This window comes from Pan paniscus, chromosome 19 (genome assembly GCF_029289425.2).
Source record: "Pan paniscus chromosome 19, NHGRI_mPanPan1-v2.0_pri, whole genome shotgun sequence".
NCBI classification, from domain to species: Eukaryota; Metazoa; Chordata; class Mammalia; order Primates; family Hominidae; genus Pan; species Pan paniscus.
The window spans coordinates 95,767,672-95,785,282 of NC_073268.2; the positions used below are offsets into that span (position 1 = coordinate 95,767,672).

The 17,611-nt window shown below is 54.8% G+C and overlaps 1 pseudogene; it reads left to right on the plus strand.

Moving 5' to 3' along the window:
- LOC112437692 (small nucleolar RNA U13) lies at window positions 1-96 on the plus strand (annotated as a pseudogene).
- The last annotated feature ends 17,515 nt before the right edge of the window (window positions 97-17,611 follow it).

A 17,611-nucleotide genomic window follows, 5' to 3' on the forward strand; every position in this document is an offset into this window, starting at 1 on the left:
ATCCTTTTGTGGCTGCTATGTGTGATGAGGGGGTTTTCACACTCTTGCGTGGGACGTGAAACGTCTTTAGAACAGTGGCACATTACCTGTCTTACATGGGGAAAAAAGAGGAAAAAATAAATACATTTGCATTGTTTTAAACCGCTAAGTTTGTGGTCACGTGTAACAGCAGAAACAGCAAACGGATGTGCCCTCCGAGGCTCCCCTATATGCCTGCGAAGCTCGGGGACGCTGGGGAGGGTCACCTTGGCCATCTGGGAGCAGGTGGTACATCAGGACCCTCCCTCCCTCATCACCGCCCTTCCTCCCCCTTCGCCATCCTCAATGGCACGGGAGCCAACCCACAGTGAAGCAGCCAGACAGGCAGGCTGTGCTAATTCTCTGCAAGGCAGAGCTGTTCCTCCAGCCTCAGAATGCAGCCAGCCCCTGCACGGCAGCCTCAAGGGGACAGGACCCCCGTGCTCTCTCCTCTCCTCTTTCCCCTGGCCCCGGCCCTGCCTCTCTGCTCCCTGCCCCCCAGCCCCCCTGCCTTGGGCCTCCCTTGAGCTCCCAGGACAGGTCAGCAAATTGCTATGTGTGCATATTTTCTAGGGAGAGTCCACAACCATGGTCAGAGTCCCTGAGTCCAAAAAGAGACAGAGCCATGGCCTCAAGTGGCTCCTTGGGCCCCAGGTTCTGAGCTGGAATTGGATTCCCTGAGCCAGCTCTTAGTCCACGGTGACAGGCATCTGCTGATGTAGCCTCCTCTTATCTTCCCCAGAAACCAGATTAGATGCGGCCAGCAAAAAGAATATTCTCAGCTGGCAAAACGCTTTCACCGGCCACCAAAGGCCCCCTGTCCCTCCAGCCCATGGAGGGCACGGTGCTCCCTCATCCAGATGGGCTCCGGGCCCTGTGCCCCACATCCCTGGAGTGAGCCTAGGCCCTGCGCTGCGTTCATCGTTTGGGAGCGTTGTGGGGTGGGGGTTTCCACCTACATCCAGACCCTTGAGTCCTCAGGAGCAAGGACTGGCCTCTCTGGTTTCCCTTCAGCAGGTGCTGAATCAATGCCCGGGAACCGAGGCGTCCCATGAGGTGACAGAGGCTGAGCTGGAGAAGGCTCACCTGAGACCTGCACAGATTCAGGCGTTATCGCCGCCAAGGCCCAGCAAAGGAAGCGAGGCTGCCGTGGACACAACTCATGGCTCAAACTGGGGCGGCCCGAATGTTCCTTCGTGGGGCTCCGGGGCTGGTAGAGGGGGGTCTATGGTCTTCCCCCTGATCTTTTGGCAGGTCCTGGCTCACCGGGGCTCAGCCCCACCCTCCAACGCACCAGGTGTCACAGGGCACCTGCTCAGTGGAGCCTGTTGCTGTCCAGAGACTGAAGGTGGTGATGATGAGGCCAACACCGATGGCCATGGGACCAATATCAAGGTGTTTTCCTACCCAAGGACTGCACCAGAGGGACACCCCTCCCCGCCACACACACACACACACACACACACACACACGCACACACACGAGATCCTGTCCCCTGATGGGGGAGGTAAGGGGGAGCAGGCCCTGCAGTGACCTGTTGGCCATCTCTTATCCACCTGACGTGGCCAAAGGTAGCCACGTTATCTCCCACAGCATGTCCTCTCCTCCGTATCAGGACACAGTAGACATCCAGGTGCCTATAAAATAGACGTTTCTGGAGATAGCAGCCCCTTGCAGGCTCTCCGGAAAGACTCTGTGATAACAGCCCTGGTGAACAGAGAAGCCCTTAGCCACACGGTGTCCAGGGGCCCCACCACACCTCTGGCCTTTGGACAAAGTCAGCACCAGCCACTCCCACCCCACCCACCTCCTTCGTGCGTTCTGCAGCTGCCACTCCCTGCCCATCAGGGCAACCAGACGCTGGCTGGAGCCAGGGCAGGGGCGGGCACTCTTCACCATTTCCACAGGAAATCCCGGACCCTGTGCCCGCAGCCTGGCCCTCAGACAGCTGCTCCCACTCTCCCCCTGCCCATGGGAGCTCAGCCTCTGGGGCAAGAGGGGACCCTGTTTACACCAACGCACCTAGGAAAAACCTTGGGGAAAATTCCAGGCCTGAGTCCCCAGTGTCCCCAGAGCCCACGGCTGGTGGCAGAGGGCCAAGAAGATAGTGACAACAAGGATTTATACCTCAGCAATGAGGGGACAGCAACAAGGCAGCTTCTCTGCAGGTCCACACAGGAAAGGAAACCCACAGCGCGGCTCCGTGCAGCAGGGGCTCTGAGTGACCCTCGCAAGGCCGTGGCACCAGGCAGTGGACCCCCCCCGGAGGGCATGGCTCAGCAGAAGCCGGGAGAGGGTGGGTCCTGGGATCCCAGCCCAAAGCAGGCAGTCAGGAACTGAGTGACCGCGGGTACCCTGGGGGTATAGGGCAGAGGGAGGAGAGTGTCTCCGAGGCCCCCTTGCCATCCCTCAATGCCAAGTCCAGCAAAGGTGGTTTTCTGGCGCCAACTAGCAGGCACTGACCCCCCTTGTATCCCCAAGTCGTGACCCAGCCACCTTTCCCGGGGGCTGAGTGGCTCTGAACAGGGGTAGAGCCGTGGGGCAGTCTGGGGCTGACACCCAGGAGGCGGTGGGGGAGGCGCCCACTCAGGCCCTCGCTGCCCGGGGAAAAGGCTGCTGCATGCAAAGCACGCTGACGCCAGAGCCTTCGGCAGAGGAGGGGGAAATTGTTTATGTCTCGCCCTCCTTCTTACCATGGGCCTCCTGGGGGCTGCTGGCCCTGGGTGAGCAGGACGGACCAGGACCCGAGATGCCTCCGAGGGACACTTCTTGGGCAGGAGGACAGCACAGGCCATGGAGTCCCAGGGGGAGCGGAAGGGCTGTCACACTGTGCCCCGGTGGGTCCTCTGCAGCAGGACAGTCTAGCCTGCCCCTGGCCATGCTGAGCCACATGGCTCTCCTCTCCCAGACCCTGTGGTGACAGGCAAGGGCACAGGGGTGGCGGGGCAGAGGCACTGTTGAAAAACCTGCCCAAGGGCCTGCCCTTGGCATCTCCTGGACCCACCCTCATCTTCCCCGAGGCTGTCCGAGTGCTTTCCTGGGTGGTCTGTCCTCAGTGGGAACGCGGCAAGCCTCCCCCTTGTGCCTGGCATAGCCCTACCTGCTGGGGGAGGGGACACTAATGATCACCCCCAGCTCACAGGCACAGAAGGGAGGCCTGGGGCAGGGGTGGCCCAGGGTCGTGGCTGAGCCACTGAGAAAAGCTCAGACCCCCAACCCCCTCAGCTCTTCCTCCCCCAGGTTCCTAACCACGGCCCGACCTCCCTGGTCCAGTGAATGTCCCACTCCGCATTGTGTGCTCCCCACTGGGTTCCTCCAAGGTTCTCAGAGTCCAAGCCTGGTGATCGCCAACAAAAATCTCTGCAAACAGCAGATTCCTACACAGATGGCCCTGCCTTAGGATGGCTCCACCGACGGCCTCTGACTCCACGATGGTAAGAATGTGGCCAGAACTCAGCAGCAACGGCACTGGAGTCCCGCACCACCATGTTCACGTTCAGTACAGTATTCGACAAATTGCACAAGAAAATCAACACTTGATTAGAAAAATAGCTCGTGAGCCGGGGACAGTGGTTCACGCCTGTAATCCCAGAACTTTAGGAGGCCAAAGAAGGAGGATGGCTTGAGCCCAGGGGTTCAAGACCAGCCTTGGCAACATGGCGAGACCCCATTTCTACAAAACAAAACGAAACTTTTTTAAAATTAGCCAGGCGTGGTGGCACATACCTGTAGCCCCAGCTTCTTGGGATGCTGAGGCAGGAGGATCATTTAAGCCCAGGAGTTTGAAGCTGCAGTGAGCTCTAATCACACCACTGCACTCCAGCCTGGGTGGCAGAGTGAGAGTCCGTCTCAAAAAAAAAAAAAAAAAGCAGACCTCATGTGAGCTGATTTTGTCCACCTAGAGGCTAATGGGAGTCTCCTGAGCACACATCTGAGGTCGGCTGGGCTGAGCTGGCCGGGCGGTTAGGCACACTAAATGCACTTTTTTTTTTTTTTTTTTTTGTGATACAGTCTCACTGTGCTGCCCATGCTGGAGTGCAATGGCGCCATCTCGGCTCACTGCAACCTCCGCTTCCTGGGTTCAAGCGATTCTCATGCCTCAGCCTCACGAGTAGCTGGGATTACAGGCATGCACCACCCCGCCCAGCTAATTTTTGTATTTTTAGTAGAGACGGGGTTTCACCATGTTGGCCTCAAACTCCTGAGCTCAAGCTATCTGCCTGCCTCGGCCTCCCAAGGTGCTGGGATCCCAGGCGTGAGCCGCAGTGCCCGGCCGGTAAATGCATTTTTGATAGGATATGTTCCACTTGCGACAGGTTTACAGGGACCCCAGCATGAATGGAGGAGCCTCTGTGTGCCATCCGGAGCCCAGCAGAGCACAGGGCTTGTTAAACTCCTGCTGCTCACAGAGGGCATCACCCAAAATCACAAAGAGGACCGGACAGAGCCACAGAACCCCCCACTACTGCCCAGTGGCCCCCAAACTGCACCAGGGCCTGAGCCCCCAGAGACCACAATTCAGGCCTTGCTGTGTGGAGACCCCAGAGGCAGGGGCTGCACTGAGTCTGCGCCTCTCTGTCCGGCCCTGCCTGTGCCCTGCTCTCCAGGGGTGAAGGCGCCTCCCCATTCTGGTGCTCCTCAAAATCAGCCTCAGGACCTTGGAGTTCATTGTCATGTCATAGGCAGCTGGGGCCATTGAACACTTGAGTTGTTTCCACTTTTTTTTTTTTTAAGTCAGATTCTCCCTCTTGTCGCCCAGGCTGGAATGCAGTGACGTGATCTTGGCTCACTGCAACCTCCGCCTCCCAGGTTCAAGCGATTCTCCTGCCTCAGCCTCCCAAGTAGCTGGGACTACATGTGCCTGCCATCATGCCTGGCTAATTTTTGTATTTTTAGTAGAGACAGGGTTTCACCATATTGGTCAGGCTGGTCTCGAACTCCTGGCCTCAGGTGGTCCACCCACCTCAGCCTCCCAAAATGCTGGGATTACAGGCGTGAGCCACCACGCCCGGCCTGTTGCCACATTTTTGCTTTTGTGAATAAGCTGCTATGAACACCTGTGTGCAAGTATCTCTTTGAGACCCTGCTTCCAGTTCTCTTGGGCGTATACCCAGGAGTGGTACGCATGAACAAATAAACAAGGGACACGCCAGGCAAGCCTGTAATCCCAACATTTTGAGAGGCTGAGGCAGGAGGATCCCTTGAACCTAGGAGTACAAGACCAGCCTGAGCAACATAGGGAGACCCTGTCTCTACAAATACATTTTAAAAATTAGCTGGGCGTGGTGGTGCACACCTGTGGTCTCAGCTACTCAGGAGGTTGAGATGGGAGGATGGCTTGAGCCCAGGAGGTCGAGGCTACACAGTGAGCCGTGATCTCACCACTGTACTCCAGCCTAGGTGACAGAGCGAGATCCTGTCTCAAAAAATAAATGTAAAAAAAACACAGGACAGGCCGGGCGTGGTGGCTCACGCCTGTAATCCCAGCGCTTTGGGAGGCTGAGACGGTGGATCACGAGGTCAGGAGATCGAGACCATCCTGGCTAACACGGTGAAGCCCCATCTCTACTAAAAATATAAAACATTAGCCAGGCGTGGTGGCAGGCATCCGTAGTGCCAGCTACTCGGGAGGCTGAGGCAGGAGAATGGCATGAACCCAGGAGGTGGAGCTGGCAGTGAGCCGAGATCACGCCACTGCACTACTCCAGCCTGGGCAAGACTCCATCTCAAAAAAAAAAAAAAAAAACAGGACACAGGACGGTCACAGATGGGCATAGACTCACACCTGGAAATTCTAGGTGTGAGCACACAGGCTTCCAGAGAGGAGGAAGGTGGGTCGTCAAGCATATGGGTATTTTATGGGTTGAAGCGTGGTCCCCCAGAAGGATATGACCCTGTCCTAATTCCCAGAATGTGTGAATACGGCCTTTTTTGGACGGAGGGCCTTTGCAGATGGAATTAAGTGAAGGATGAGGAGATGAGGTCATCCTGGGTTACTCAGGCAGGCCCAACATCCAAGGGCTGGTGTCCTTATAGGAGTCATACAGACAGACACAGAGAAGGCCTCGTGAGGATGGTGGCTAAGCAGGAGGGATGCAGCCACAAGCCAAGGACGCCCAGGACACCAGAATGCATGACTGCTGCTTGAAGCCACTCAGCATGTGGTCATTCATTACATCAGCTAAGCCAGGTCTGCACACACCTGCAAAGCAGGAACTCCGGAGCAGAAGCCAGACCCAAAGAGGGACAGTTTCCCCTCTGGCCAGGACCTCACCCCATCAACCCAGCTGCCCACGAGGCTGCTGCTCAAACATCCCAGGCCTACAGCTGCCAGCCTGTCCTGGGCTCAGCCGAGGGAAGAGGGAGCTGTGAACAACTCAGCCCTGGGCCCCTTCAGGGAGCCAATGACCCCCTCCCTTCCTCCCTCATGCATTCATCCCTTCATTCATTCATTCATTCATTCATTCATCCATCCATCCATTCATCACTCCTTCCGTAAACAGGCCTGGCACCTCCCACGCGCCTAGATATGAATGCAGTATCAATGTGTCCCTTTCAGGGGCCCACAGTAGGTGGGTAAGCACACCCACAAATTCATAACTCCAGAGGGGACAGGAGGCCCAACAGAAGAATCACAAGGGAAGCCCACAAGGGCCTCAGCTCTGCCTGGGGCAACAGGGAGAAGCCCCCTAGACTGGTGTCTGGAGGCCCACCCTGGACTGACGCAGAGGCTTTCCTGATGGGCAAAGAAGGAGGCCTCCCTCTGGTTTGTGAAGGAGATGGTGGCACAGAGAGCTGGAGGTGGGATCCTGGTTTTGTCCTCCAGGCTAGACACAGGAGGGGTGAGAACAGGCTCACCTTTATCAAACTTTGGTGGAAAATTGAAATTGTGTTCCAGAACAAGGACCAAGAAAGTCTGATCCTGGCCATGTTCAGGCTGTGCTGCTCTGAGATACTGGGGCAGGCGGGCTTGGCAAGGTGGCCCCCATCCTCTCTCTCCCCATGTCCCCCTGCTCCTGCTCCTGCTCCATGTCTCCCCACTCCCAGCTCCTCAGTGGCCAAGTCTGGTGTCCTTCAAGAAGTGGCCGAAACCTCTAAAGGAACTTCACCCTGCAGGGCAGGCCCTGCCCAAGGATGTCTCCACCACCCAGAGTCCAGTTCCGGCCCTCGACACCCCACCCCCATCCCAGAGTCTGGAATGATGCAGCCCCCAGCTCCTGGGGTCCCCACGTGGAGCCCCTGCTCCCAGCAAACCAGCGAGGGAGGCCTGGGGGGAGGGAGGGGCTAAGAGGGAGGGAAGTGCCTGGCCGTCCCCAGAGAGTACAGCTAACCCACAGCACATAATCCTGTTAAAAAATTAATCCTCATTTAGCCGGGAGGCAAGGCAGCCGCTGAGATAAAGCCCCTGAGAAGTAAGAAAAGGCAACAGCAATTGATAAAGTGGTGAGGCCACTCATAAAACCCTGCTGCAGTGAAGGTCGGGCAGGCCCCAGGAATCGGAGAGTAACCACTGCCAGGTGGGGGCGGGGGGCATTGCTTACAAGCCCCAGCCCCTGCAGAGGACGACCACCTTGGGCAACAGAGCTGATGCTGATGGTGGACAGAGGGAGAAAGGAGGGAGGCTGCCTTTCTCAGCTCCTCCCTGCTCGGCCTCACTGGACGACCGTGGCCCTTTGGGAAGGAATCACCATCCTTGGTCCTTGTCTCTCTCCTAACATCATAGCCACGAAAGATCACAGCTCTCCTGGGGCCCAGCCAGTCCCAGAGTAGAGCTGGTGAGCCTGGGCCTGTCTCCTGTGGCTCCTGGTGGCCCCTGCTGTCCCCCACACACTTGTCCCAGGGATAGGAGGATGGAGAGCCCACCCCAGCCCCCACACCAGGGACTCACCTGGAATCCTCCCAGATGGCAAGTGTGGTCACCACTGCAATTGGCATCTGCCTGCTGGGGAAGACTCATTGTCATGTCCTCACGGGGACGTTCCACTCCAGCCAAATTGCATAACCAGGCCATTCCTCCTTCAGGGTCCCCAAAAGCCAATAATGGTCCCCACAAAAGGGCACCGGACTGGAGGCAGGAGAGACCCATTGAGACCCAATATTGTACCACTAGACATGGTGGAAAATTAGGGGAGGGGGCTCAATGCCTCCGCTACTCCAACACTGGCGACGACCCACAGGTGTAAGTGCCCAGCTTCCAAGCCCACCCCCCTCACCAGGGCATCGAGGGCTCCCTGGAAGCACCGGTCTGGGGCTGCACCCTGGCCAGAGAAGGAAGAGAGTGATTCCCATTACTGTATCACTCCAACTGCTGCCTGGAGACTAAGGAGAAGCAAGGAGACTGGTCAGAAGGCAGTTGCAATGGTCCTGACCATGCTAACTTCACCCACGTTCTCTTTCATTTATGCACTGAAGAATCATTTATTAAACACCTACTGTGTGCCAGGCATCAGACCAGGAGCTCGGGATACAGTGCTGCTCACAGCCTTGTAGGAGAGACACATAAACAATTGCAACAGAATTCCTTGTATCAGGTTATTAATGAGAACAGGAAGTTAGCGGCAAAGCTGACCTTGTGGAGGACAATGCCTGCTTTATGGCCCTCAGCCACCAGCTGAGACACCAGCAGGCCTGGGCAGGCCAGCCCCTGGCCCAGAGGTTGGGTCCCTAGGGCCCGAGCCCCCTACATGGCTCATCTGCATGAGGCAATCTCTACCCGTGCAAGCGTCAAATCCACCCAGTCCCCAGGCCAAGGAGGCCTCTGGGATCAAGTCCTGCTGGGCACCCAGAGCCCCCTAAGCAAGAAAAGCAGTGAATAAACACTTTCCTATGTGTCCATAAGGAGGAGCCCTCTCCCCTACAGACACTGGTTTGCCCATAACCACTGCACCCACAGTGGCCATCAGCCCTACCTCTCTAAGCTCACATCCATCTGCCTTAGGTGAGGAGTCCTCAGCTTCAAGGACGCTGGAATGATGACTTTACAAATGCTTTGCCCCCACCCAGGTAACAAGGAGCCCACACACCTCCCAGATCTTGATCTCTAATAACATCTCCAATAAAACAAGCCAGGGCTCCTTGAGAAATGCTGGATTCTAGGGCAGAGGAAATATATAAAATAAGCCTGGAGCATCTTATAGTGCTCAAAACACATACATCCACACATGCACACATGCACACACACTTGCACACATGCACACACGTGCACACACCCACTTGCACACAGAAACATACACATGCGTATTCACACACATATATGCATACGCGCATGCATGCATGCACACACATGCACAAACATACATGCATACACACACACACTTGCACACAGACACACGCACTCGTACACACACGCATTTGCACACACTGCAGGGAAACGTGAAACAGATTAGGAGCCATCTGAAAGACTGTCCAGTGGCCAAAGGTAGAACAATTGGAGCTGCAAAATAGAGAAATACAGGATTACCACTCAAAGTATAAAATAGTTATCAGTCCATACTGACATAAACGAGTCACTGAATGAATAAATAAATGGGATGGGGGGCAAACCCCCACATAGAATTCCAAGTAGTCTATGCAGCCACTCCATTGTCCAGAAGCGTGACCCATCACCCCGTGAGCGTGAGTGGCATGCATGGCCTTCCTTCCAAAGAACAGGGTATGAAGGGGGTGGAGGGCAGGAAAGACGGCAACCTCCAGGGAGACACCCGTGACTTTCCTCGGCTGCGTGACCCAGGCCGCGTCACCAGTGATAAGCCCTGTTGATAGCGTGTGCCTTGATGTGACCTGATGGGAACGCCTCCTGTTTGGTTGTTTTTTGTTTTTTGTTTTTTTTGAGATGGAGTTTCACTCGCTGCCCAGGCTGGAGTGCAATGGCGTGATCTCGGGTCACTGCAATCTCCACCTCCTGGGTTCAAGCGATTCTCCTGCCTCAGACTCCCAAATAGCTGCATGCCACCATGCCCGGCTAATTTTTGTATTTTTAGTAGAGACGGGGTTTCACCATGTTGGCCAGGCTGTTCTCGAACTCCTGACCTCAGGTGATCCACCCTCCACAGCCTCCCAAAGTGCTGGAATTACAGGCGCGAGTCACTGCGCCCGGCCAGGCAGGAACAGCTCTTTATCTCTGCAAACCTCCTCCCCAAAAACCATAACCCCAGCCTGGCGATAAGGAAAACATCAGATAAATCCTAATTGAGGGACATTCTATAAAACACCTGACCAGCCCTCCTCAAAACTGTCAATGTCATCAAAAACAAGGAACAGCTGAGAAACTGTCACAGCCAAGAGGAGTCTGAGGAGACCCAAGGACCGAATACCATGCATTCGTTGTCCAAGAGGTTGAGGCTGCAGCGAGCAGAGATTGTGCCACCGCACTCCAGGCTGGACAACAGAGCAAGACCCTGTTTCAAATAATAATAACTTATCAGTCGGGCATGGTGGCTCATGCCTGTAATCCCAGCACTTTAGGAGGCTGAGACGGGTGGATCACCTGAGGTCAGGAATTCAAGACCACCCTGGGCAACATGGCGAAACCCCATCTCTACTAAAAATAAAAACAAATTAGCCGGGCGTGGTGGCGCACACCTGTAATCCCAGCTACTTGGGAGGCTGAGGCAGGAGAATCACTTGAACCCTGGAGGCAGACGTTGCAGTGAGTGGATGTTGCACCATTGCACTCAAGCCTGGGCAACGAGTGAAATTCTGTCTCGAAAACATAAATAATAATAATAATAACTTATCAATGCTGGCTCCTTAATTGTGTAAAGTACCACCCTAATAGTCAACATTAATAACAGGGGAAACTGGGTGCAGGGAACGTGGGAACTCTATATTGTCTTCGCAATTTTTCTGCAAACCTAAAACTGTCGTAAAATAAAAAGTTCTGTCAAAACAGAAAGTATGTTAGATATTTGCATGCATTTGTCCTCTTAATTTATTTACTCATGCAACAAAGATGCATTAAGCACCTATGCTGTGCTGGACACTCTGCCAGGCTCTGGTGATACCATGATGAGCTAATATGGCAGGCCCCTGCTTCAGAGAGCCTGACCTCACCGTCTACCTGAAGGCTCGCATGAAGAGTATGGGGAAATTTCAGGTGACAGATATAAAGGACAAATGTTTACCCAAAAAATATATTCTAGGCCTGGCACAGTGGCTCACGCCTAGAATCCCAGCACTTTGGAAGACGGAGGAGGGTGGATCATCTGAGGTCAGGAGTTAGAGACCAGCCTAGCCAACATGGTGAAACCCCACCTCTACTAAAAATCCAAAAATTAGCCGGGCGTGGCGGCACAAGCCTATAGTCCCAGCTACTTGGGAGGCTGAGGCAGGAGAATTGCTTGAAACTGGGAGGCGGAGGTTGCAGTGAACTGCGATCCAGCCTGGGGCCTGGGCAACAAGAGGGAAACTCTGTCTAAAAAAAAATATATATATATATATATTCCAAAAGTATAAATTCAGAAGAATGTGCATTGTGGCCAGACTCCACATGCTCAGCATGAAGTGGATGGGGGAAATTTCAGCTGACAAATATAAAGGACAAATGTTTATCAAAAAAAAAAATTCCAAAAGTATAGATTCAAAAGAATATGCATTGTAGCCAGGCTCACACCTGTATTCCCAGCACTTTGGGAGGCCAAGGTGGGAGGATCACTTGAGCCCAGGAGTTCAAGACCAGCCTGGACAATATAGAGAGACCCCGTCTCTGTTTTTCAATAAATAAATAAGAAAGAAAAAAAAGGAAAAAATATGCATTGCAACATACATAAGGAACCAATTAAACCATAAGAGTTAACGCTGGGCTGCGCACAGTGGCTCATGTTTGTAATCCCAGCACTTTGGGAGGCCGAGGTGGGAGGATCACTTGAGCCCAGGAGTTCAAGACCGGCCTGGGCAACATAAGGAGACCCTGTCTCTACTGAAAATTTAAAAATTGGCCGGGTGCGGTGGCTCACGCCTGCAATCCCAGCACTTTGCAAGGCCAAGGCGGGAGGATCAAGAGGTCAGGAGATTGAGACCATCCTGGCTAACACGGTGAAACCCCATCTCTACTGAAAACACACACAAAAAAATTAGCCGGGCATGGTGGCAGGCGCCTGTAGTCCCAGCTACTCGGGAGGCTGAGGCAGGAGAATGGTGTGAACCCGGGAGGCTGAGCTTGCAGTGAGCTGAGATCGCACCACTGCACTCCAGCCTGAGCGACAGAGCAAGACTCCGTCTCAAAAAAAAAAAAAAAAAAGAAAAAAAGAAATTAACCAGGTGTGGTGGTGTGCGCCTGTAGTCCCAGCTATGCGGGAGGCTGAAGTAGGAGAATCACTTCAGCCCGGGAGATAGAGGCTACAGCAAGCCGTGATCATGCCACTCCACTCCAGCCTAGGCGACAGAGTGAGACCCTGTCTCACACACACACACACACAAAATTCAGTGCTGAAGAACCCACTTAATCAGTGGTCGAGGATAATAAAAGTCCTCACATGGGGAGTTAGAGACAAGAAATCATGACATGGAAAATCTCCCAGTTTCTCTGGCTTGATACTTTAAGATATCTTTACACGCCTATGACACTATCGAAAAGGAATAAAAAGATAAAACCCAATAAAGGTAGCACAGGGTGGGGCAGAGGGGATATTTACATTAACTCGTGGCTGCTGGTGCTATCAACTGCTTCAACCTTTCCTATGTTAAAGAAAAAACATTTGGCCGGGAGTCATGGCTCGCACCTGTAATCCCAACACTGTGGGAGGCTGAAGTGGGAGGATCGCTTGAGTCCAGGAGTTCAAGACCAGCCTGAGCAACATAGCAAGACCCCATCTCTATTAAAAATAATAATCATATGGCCGGGTGCGGTGGCTCATGCCTGTAATCCTAGCACTTTGGAAGGCCGAGGTGGGTGGATCATGAGGTCAGGAGTTCAAGACCAGCCTGGTCAAGATGGTGAAACCCTGTCTCTACTAAAAATACAAAAGTTAGCCAGGCGTGGTGTCAGTGAGCTGAGATCATGCCACTGCACTCCAGCCTGGGCAAAAGAGCGAGACTCCGTCTCAAAAAATAATAATAATAATAATTTTTAAAATAAAGAAAAAAGTATTCATGACTCTTGTTAAAGACAGGTAGGAAGACCTTATTCCAGGGGGGCTACCACAATGGGGTTTAGCTGTAGGAGAGCCAGATTGGGCTCAGTCTCACTCTACCAAGGACGAGTAGGACATGCAGTCCAGGAGCAAGTGTGCCGGGTGGGTGGAAAATGACTAAGAGGAGACATTGAGGAGAGGGGATGCTTACTCGGCCAACTCAGCAGAAATCTTCCTGAAAGCAGGCCAGGGTAACAAGATATCGAGAGTGGAGGATGAGGAATCTGATCAAATACTGAGGGTGATCACATAGGATTTCCACTAAACTGACTCAGCAGGACTGTTGCTAAACCTGAACTAAAGAAGCCGAGGACAGAGCCCAAGGTCAGCGCCTTGAAGGCTTAGTGGAGTAGAGTTAGGTCGAGAAGAGGGTCTGTCACCTGACAGCCATCTGATCATAACAGCCAAGTAGCTTTTCCATCCTTTGTCCAATAACCTTTCTCTAAGCACTGTACCCCAGGGAAAGAAGGCAAAGGTTAAAAAACAAACAAAGAAAAGGAAAAAGTCAGTGGTGTCAAGATACTCACAGCTGCATTATTTTTGTTTGTTTGTTTTGTTCTGTTTTTTGAGACAGAGTCTCGCTCTGTTGCCCAGGCTAGAGTGCAGTAGTGTGATCTTGCCTCACTGCAATCTCCTCCTCCCAGGTTCGAGCAATTCCCATGCCTCAGCCTCCCAAGTAGCTGGGATTACAGGTGCGCACCACCATGCCCAGCTAATTTTTGTATTTTTAGTAGAGATGTGTTTTCAGCACGTTGGCCAGGCTGGACTGCACCATTTTTTAAATAAAATGTTGTCAATAGACCCAAAGCCTGACAATAGAATCCCAAGTGAACAAAGGCTGGTAAATTGCTGCCTTTTGAAGCAGCTGAAGCTGAACGCTGGGGCTCGGAAGCCAGAACGCTTGGGTTCCAGCTCAGCTCCTCCAGTCACCAAGTGATTTTAACTGCTCTCTGCCTCAGTTTCCAACCTGTAAACTGAGGATTGTACTAAGTCCTACCTCAAGAACTACCTCCAAGCTTCAGTGAGATCGTGGCTATTGCCCAGTGCCCACGGACTGAAGGAAATGTCCTGTAGCCACGAGCTACAATCAACCACCGCACACCCTTTCCATCCAAGTGCTCTATGAGATCGTGGAGAAAATGGAAACATACGTGGGGTGACCCAAGGAGCTCCCCAGCAAAGCGGGATTGAGGTACAGAGCCAAAAACCAGAGGAAGAGTTACCCAAGCATGGCTGGGATGTCCTGAGAGGAGCAGGAGCAGACCTTTCATGCCATCTCCAGACCAGGCCCAGGCAGGTAAGAGGGTGAACAGGACCAGGAATTCGCACAACCCCAGGGGCCGACAGGAGAACCTGCAGAACCACGGACCCCAGACCTGCGAGCCACCAAGATCTGCGCCGGCCTCAAGCACACCCCAAATGCACCCCAGCCGAGGCCTGGCCAGGCCCCTGGACCACTGCCTCGGCTCCTCACTCAGGCCCTGCCTCCCTGGCGGCCCTCTCGAGCCCCACCCCACAGCCAGCTCCTGCTTAAACCTAACAATGCCCCCCAGGCCTGGAATTCTATTATCAGCTTGAACTAGGTCCCGCTGAGAGTGACAGGAAACCCAAATAATGGAAATTGCAACGAGGCAGAGTGTGTTGAATTCTCCCCGGGAGGATGCAGCCTGGAGCTGAGCTACACAGGACGCTGGGGACCAGGCCCCCTCTGCGCACCCCGGCCATCCCCGGGGAGCCCCTCATCAGGCGGCTTAGGGTGGCTTGCCAGCCAGAGGCATCAGATGGAGGAAAAAATCAAAAAAGAAGAGAAGCAAAGCTAGCTTCTGGCAAGAGGCTGGGACTGCTACGAGACATTCTCCTTTTGCCCCATTGGTCAAAATGTGGTCACGTGGCCCTGCTTTGCTGCACGGAATGCTGGGAAATGTAGTCTTTCTTCTAGCAGCCATCTTATCATGGAAAGAGGGGAGAACAGATATTAGGGGACAACTAACCAGCTCTGCCACAGCGGAAAATCCAGATTCCGCCACGGCCTACAGGCTCCTCCCGGTCGACCCCCTCGGGAGCCCGGGTGCCTCCCTTCCTCCATGCCTGGTCCCTCTGCCTGAAGCCTTCCCGCCCTCTCTCCTGGCTCCATGCATCCTGTGGGCCTCCCACAACGCTGGTGCCAGCAAAGCCCGATCTCCTCTCCCGAGGCCGCCTGCATTCCCCCTGTGCGTGCATCGTAACTTGTGTCCCTGACTCACAGGGATCCTTACCCTCCCCAAGGTCTGTGCTCCCCAGGGAGGCGCCAAACCTCTGGGTGCCCTGAGCCCCAGCCCTGCAGAGCAGGCACCCCACGCGGTGGTTGCAGGCACCGGGCAGTCGCTCCATCCTGGTTTTCAGCTTTTGGTGCACAGAAGCATGAAGAAGAGGGGTCGCTGGCACGGAGTCCTCCTTGAGAGTGTGTTCCAGTCGGCCAGGCAGGGGCAGCCAGGGATCCGTACCAGTGGTCCCTGCCCACCTGGGTTAGGAAAGGCTGGCTGCCTGGGGAGGCTGTGGCCGGCGTCTGCGGTGTCATCTGAGTGCCACGGCCATCGCTTCGAGACGGCGTCTGCTTGCTGCAGCCAGCCAAAGGTCTTAAGGAAGGCTGGGGCCACCGTCGGCAGGTGTGTGGCTCCAGATTGAAATTGTGACAATACCTCCAACCATGCCCTTCCGTCTTCCTACCGCGCAATCCAGCGCACCACCTCCCACCATGCAATCCAGCGCACCACCTCCCACCATGCAATCCAGCGCACCACCTCCCACCATGCAATCCAGCGCACCACCTCCCACCATGCAATCCAGCGCACCACCTCCCACCATGCAATCCAGCGCACCACCTCCCACCATGCAATCCAGCGCACCACCTCCCACCATGCAATCCAGCGCACCACCTCCCACCATGCAATCCAGCGCACCACCTCCCAGCATGCAATCCAGCGCACCACCTCCCACCATGCAATCCAGCGCACCACCTCCCACCATGCAATCCAGCGCACCACCTCCCACCATGCAATCCAGCGCACCACCTCCCACCATGCAATCCAGCGCACCACCTCCCACCATGCAATCCAGCGCACCACCTCCCACCATGCAATCCAGCGCACCACCTCCCACCATGCAATCCAGCGCACCACCTCCCACCATGCAATCCAGCGCACCACCTCCCACCATGCAATCCAGCGCACCACCTCCCACCATGCAATCCAGCGCACCACCTCCCACCATGCAATCCAGCGCACCACCTCCCAGCATGCAATCCAGTGCACCACCTCCCACCATGCAATCCAGCGCACCACCTCCCACCGCGCAATCCAGCGCACCACCTCCCACCGCGCAATCCAGTGCACCACCTCCCACCGCGCAATCCAGCGCACCACCTCCCAGCAACACCTCCAGGATCCGCCTCAAACCCAGCCCCATCCCACAGCCACCACCCTGGCCTGGGCCACCAATAGCTCTTGCTCAGACACAGGCAGTCACCTCTCCAGGGAGCACCCAGTGTCCATTCTGCCCTCGTTCTGGTCTATCCTTCACCCACAAATGGAGAGTGTATTTTAGCATTAGATCTGTTCATGTCACTCTCTTGCTTAAAACCCGCCCCTGGCTTCCACTGCCTGGCATGAGAATCACCGCCGCCTGCCCCACGGGACTGGCCCTGCCACCCCTGCCACCTGCCCCATGCCCGCTCCCCTAGCTCATGGTCCCCCAGAGTCACGGGCCTCCACCATCCTCTCAGCGAAACCCCACCAGCCACCACTGCGTGCCGCCCACCCACCCCGCCAGCCTCTCCATCACGTCTTCCTGCCTTCCCTTCTTTTGGGAAACTCTTTTTTTCTTGTTTGTTCATTTTATCTTCTGTGTCCCCAACTCGAATGGAGGCCACGAGGAACATTGTCTCATTCACTTCTGTGTCCCCAGAACCTAGAACCATGCCTGGCACACAGAACGTGCTTAATAGGAACTGAGACAGAGACATACAGGGAAGGAAAGAGGGAGAGAGACAGAGAAAGAGAGAGAAAATAAGAGAAGGGGAAGGAGAGATGGCAGAGAGGGAGGGAGAACCGCACACTGAATCCAGGGGTTCCTCTCCCACCCCTCATGTGCCCATGGTAACAAGGGAGTCCCCCTCTTCTGACCCCTTGTTGTCATCAAGCAAGAACGTCCGAGCCCCAGGCACCCTCTGAAATTCCCAAGAAGGAAGCATCCCAAGAAGGAAGCACCCCAAGAAGGAAGGCGCACAGGACGCTGGTCTGGAGCCATCCGGTTCCCGGTCTGCTCACCATGCTCAAGGATCCCCTTAACAGGACCAGGAGGAGAACAGGCACCCAGCCTGGGGTTCCCCCCGGACAAGGCCATGCTGTGACCCAGGCTTGGTCCTGGCCCTGACCATGGGAAGCCCACCCCACAGGCCCTCACCCAGGCAGGCCTGAGGCCCATGC